The following is a 5,392-nucleotide window of genomic DNA, read 5'->3' as shown; positions in this document are numbered from 1 at the left end:
ATATATTGCAATATATCGAATCGTGACCCATGTATCGTGATACGTATCGTATCGCCAGATTCTTGCCAATACACAGCCCTAATCAATACACGACCATTTATGAGATTAAAACCATGTTTGTGCTCCAAACTTACTTTATAACGCAAGTCGAGTGTTTTAAATAATCTTCTGTGATCTAATTTGGCTTCAGATAAAAAAAAATCAGACAGAAAATATATTATTTATAGTATTATGAACGATGATAGTCTATATCGATTAGCATTACATTATAAATATAATCTATTATTATAAAAATAACTGCCATTGCTTGAAGAACACAGGCAAATCAAATATCATTGCAATCATGTTTATTGTCTTCAAAACATCTGTATCTGTATATTACAGCGATGTGTGTAGCTGCTATCAGTGACGTCCTTGAAGGTCACATGATTATGTCTCTTCTTCATGTTCCATATATGGAGTATTATTGTGCGTATAGCGCCCTCAGGCTATTGGTATGAATTGAAAACACAGCACATCTCAGTAAGAATGATTACATCGACGCATTTGGGTATAAATTCAATAAATATTATTCCTGTCTATAGAAATATGATGTGAATCTATGAGAATATATCAATATTTCTCCAAGTCTGCACATTTTTTAGCTAAAAGCCCTAAGGGACGTTGTTTTGTGAAGCACTGTCATGACGACAGCACAGAGTTCCCTTTCGAGGGAACTCGCACTGCGTCGTTGAAAACGACTCTTTGGGGACGCTCCCTTAGCGTGCGCCTCTGAAGTATGAATGAAACTAATCCAATCCTGATTGGTGTTGCGTCATGACGTAACATGTGACGGCATAACCGGATGCATAAAAGTGACGCTGGCACACACACACATTAGCTTTCGCTCTTCAGCAAGCGCTCTCTGTGAAACTGTCTGTCTTATTTGATGTTGTTTGTCAGTGAAATCCTCTATATTATGGCGAGTGAAAGATACACTAAGTGTGTGCACCCCTGCCCTATATTTCTCACGGGTGGAGACACGCATCATTTGTGTGTACACTGTTAGGAGCGCAGCACGCACAGGCAGTTCTCGAGGGGGCTGCCTGTGAACACTGTGAAAGTACTGTAGAGTGCTGCGCTCCCACTTGGCTCGCGATCCCCGCGGTTCGGGTCCCGCGTCCGTTGAGGCGGCGCGGTGGCTTGGATCGTGGGGATCGCAGAAGGATCTCGCGGATGAGAACGAGACTGCCGAGGCACTTTCATGTTCATCATCCGCAGATTCTATAACGCTCGCTCACGATGTGGCTTCTTCTGCCCGTGACGAGTGCCCGATGCTCGAGCTATCTGCTTCTGAGGAAGTGGATGTGCTCAGCATCGGGGACGAGGAACATGAGTCACACTCGCCGGTGTTGTTGTAACCCAAAATAAAAATAAAAAGTTGTCCCACTACATTGCAATACAGAATCTATAGCTCGGATCTCGCGTTTGTCGAGGCAGCGCGTAGATGATGGCTACTCTGCAATAAAGATTCAGTGTGGGTGCGAGGCATGCACTGTCAGCTCCTGAGGGTGCTGGCTGTGGTTTTTAAGAAATATCTCGACGCACACAGCCGTGCGTTTCGGGTGTTTCAGCCTCGAGCCCGTTGACTTTCTTTTCGAAGAGATGAAAGCCAAATATATTGTGAACGACTCGAATCTCGCGTTTGTTGAGGCAGCGCTTAGATTACGAGTCTGCAATAAAAGGGACACACGCGATCTGTGAAATAATACTGTTGGGTGCGAGGCATTCACAATCAGCTCCTGAGGGTGCTGGCAGTGTTCACTTCATTGAGAAATATATCGGCGCGAGTGCAATCCGTGCGCTGTCGGATGTTTCAACCTCGCACCTGATGACTTTCTTCTCGAGGGATGAAAGCCAAATATATTGTAACGGCTCGAATCTCGCGTTTGCCGAGGCAGCGTGTAGATTACGAGACCGTATAAATAAATATTAAAACAGTATTGTCTGGTGATTATGGCTGCATTCAATTCTATGAATTAATATGATGGAATTGAAATGATGGAATATATTATCTGACTTTAGGAAGTTCGATATTTTAATTCAACCTACCATCCAGACCGTGTTTCACTTACCGAGTGTTTTTGGCTGCATTTAATTCTGAAGAATTAAAATGATGAGCAGCGAACATCAAAAATCGTTTAAGATTTTTCCCTGCCGGTCCTCCGCTTCAGGGTATCGAAAACGAGACGAAGATGGCTGTCCCCCCCCCCGTGGAGGTATGAGCGAGAATCGCTCCTCCGCAGAGCCCTCAGGAAATCGATGTTTGTATCCAGCTTCAAGTGCGCTTTGGGACACATCGGTTTTCAGCGAATGCACGCTGTAAAAGGCGCCCAAAAGGCTTGCGGCCAGTGTTCGCGTTCGCCAATCGGAACTGTTTTCGATTTATTCCCTGCCGGTCCTCCGCTTCAGGGTGTCGAGAACGAAACCCAAAGAGTCTCCCCTCTGGGGGAGCCCTCAGGAAATCGATATCTGTATCCCGCCGTAAAGTGCGCTTCGGGCCACAATGATTTCCAGCGAACGCACACCGTGGCGTTCACCCCAAAAGCTTGCAATAGGGCACCGTCTATGGTCACAAAATCTTTCTCGACTTTTTCCGGCCGGTCCTCCGCTTCAGGAGGTCGAGAATAGTGCTCGAAAAACACCCGAGGTCAGTCTCGAGGGGCTGGTTCCCTTAGTAGATTTTGTAGAAGAATGGCAACGCCTTCCGAATATATCTATATGGGTCCTGAATATTACAAAATATGGGTAAAGACTGCAGTTCGGTCACCGACCTCCCAAGTTTGCTGGGGTGGTACTGACTGCAGTGGTTCCAGAACAGGCTCGGGTTATGGAACAAGAGGTACAGAACTCTACTGGTCAAAGGGGCTATATAAATTGTTCCCCTACCAGAGAAAGAGTCCGGGTTTTACAGCCGGTACTTTATAGTTCCAAAGGAGGATGGCGGGCTGAGGCCGATTTTAGATTTGAGGCAGTTGAATAGTTTTCTCTGAGGAGATTCAGGTTCAAGATGCTCACTGTTCCCATCATCGTGAATCAAATCAGATCCGAGGATTGGTTTGTCACGATAGATCTAAAAGACGCCTATTTTTATGTCTCCATCCTTCCATGTCACAGGAGGTTCCTGAGGTTTGCTTTCGGGGGCAAAGCGTACCAATATCGGGTTCTTCCGTGCGGCCTAGCACTCTCTCCCCGCACGTTCACTAAGTGTATGGATGCAGCTCTGGCTCCACTGAGGCTTCAGGGCATCCGTATTCTGAATTATATCGATGACTGGCTCATATTGGCCCAGTCTCGAGAAATGGCAATTCGGCATCGAGATGTCGTTCTTGGCCACATTCAGAAATTGGGGTTGAGACTCAACACTAGGAAAAGTGTGTTAGAACCAGCTCAGAATACTACTTTTCTGGGCATAGTATGGAATTCGGTTACGATGCAGGCACGTATGTCTCCTGCACGTATCGAAATCCATCCTGACCATGGTGTCAGGGATAAAGCTAGGCCAGGCCATCACTGTAAAGCAATTTCAAAGACTGCTGGGCCTCATGGCAGCGGCATCCAACATAATTCCTTTGGGCCTTCTTCACATGAGGCCCCTTCAGTGGTGGCTCAAAGCCAAGGGGTTTTTCCCCCAAGGGGAATCCGTTCCGTATAATAAAGGTTACGCGCAGATGCCTTCGTTCCTTATTAATATGGAAGAAATCTTGGTTCTTGTCCCAAGGGCCAGTATTAGGGGCGTCATGTCGCCGGAAAACCATTTCAACAGACGCTTCCCTCACTGGCTGGGGCGCGGTTATTGGCGCTTTGCCAGGGGTCTGTGGCAGGACCTTCATCATTCTTGGCATATAAATTGCCTAGAAATGTTGGCTGTGTTCAGGGCTCTGAGGAGTTTCCTCCCAGACATCAAAGGTTACCACGTCTTGATACGTTCGGACAATACATCAGTGGTAGCGTATCTGAACCGACAAGGGGGACTCAGATCGCGCCCTCTATCCAGATTGGCGCATCAGATTATTTTATGGTCCCAAGGGAAAATATTATCTATAAGAGCAATATATGTCCCGGGGGTTCAGAATCAGGGAGCAGACATCCTGTCAAGGCAGGGGCTGAGGCCCGGGGAATAGAGACTCCATCCAGAGGTGGTGGAGCTGATATGGCAGAGGTTTGGACCAATGGAAGTGGAGCTGTTTGCGTCTTGAGGGACGTCCCACTGTCCACTTTGGTTCTCCCTCACTCATCCAGCCCCGCTGGGGTTGGATGCCATGGTACAGGCCTGGCCGAGGCTTCGCCTGTACGCTTCCCCCCCCCGATCGCTCTGCTCCCGGGAGTCCTGGAGAGGGTCCGTCAGGCGGGCATCAGTCTTCTTCTGGTAGCCCCGTTTTGGCTGGCCCAAGTATGGTTTTCGGACTTAATTTCACTCCTGATAGCTCCGCCATGGCAGATTCCTCTGAGGAGGGATCTGTTGTCTCAGGCGGAGGGCAGTATATTCCATCCTCGCCCAGAGCTGTGGAAATTGTGGGTCTGGCCTCTGAGGGGGCTCAGTACCTAAATGCTGTTCTATCATTTGGGGTGCACGGAACCATACTTATCTCTGGGGTTCCGTCTACTAGGAGATTATATGGCCTTAAGTGGAATATTCTTCCACTTGGTATAGAGAACATGAGTTAGGCCCAGTTAACTGCCCAGTGGCTTCAGTTCTGGATTTTCTTCAAGATCGTTCTCTGCGAATCTCTCCCCGTCCACATGGATGGTGCACATGGATGCCATTGCGGCGTTCCATGCATCACTGAATATTGGGCCTTTGGGGAGGCACCATCTGGTCATACTATTTCTCCTTGGTACATAGAGGATGAGACTGACAGTCAGGTCCAGGGTTCCTTCCTGGTACCTGGCGGTGGTTCTCGAAGGGCTATCCCTGGCTCCCTTCGAATCCCTTCAGTCGGCTTTGCCTAGGACCTCACGTGCTAGATAGCCTTTCTCTTAGCTACTTCTTATAAAGAGACTGGGGGACCTCCAAGCCCTGGCATTAACGCCAGCTTGCTTGGGGTTTGCCCTGGCGGAGTTAAGGCCATCCTGCATCCGAGACCCAGCTATGTGCCTTGAGTGCAATTTAACATGGCTAGGTCCATGGTCCTGCAAGCATTTCATCCTCCACCACATGTGTCGGCAGAAGAGAAGAGGTTCCTTGCTCTGCCAGTCAGAGTTCCGAGTATTACCTTGAGAGGTCCTCTTCTTGGAGGAGGTCGGACTTACTGTAGTGTGTTTCGGGTCACCTAATGAGGGGCTCCCGGCTAAACAAACCATAAGTAGGCCTACAAGGTGCGCAATTTGCCTTCACCTTTGGCTGTAAGGG

The 5,392-nt window shown here is 48.2% G+C and overlaps 1 long non-coding RNA gene across 1 annotated transcript; it reads left to right on the top strand.

The window, feature by feature from the left end:
* The first annotated feature begins 700 nt into the window (after window positions 1-700).
* On the top strand, window positions 701-3,275 carry LOC309505906. Its single transcript, XR_014208591.1, has 2 exons — window positions 701-1,102; window positions 1,621-3,275. It is a non-coding gene; the product is annotated as an uncharacterized lncRNA (long non-coding RNA).
* The last annotated feature ends 2,117 nt before the right edge of the window (window positions 3,276-5,392 follow it).

This window comes from Leuciscus leuciscus (assembly GCF_965113295.1).
Source record: "Leuciscus leuciscus genome assembly, chromosome: 9".
In the NCBI taxonomy this organism is placed as follows: domain Eukaryota; kingdom Metazoa; phylum Chordata; class Actinopteri; order Cypriniformes; family Leuciscidae; genus Leuciscus; species Leuciscus leuciscus.
Note: the sequence above shows the minus strand (reverse complement) of the source record. Positions and strands in the feature narration are given on the sequence as shown.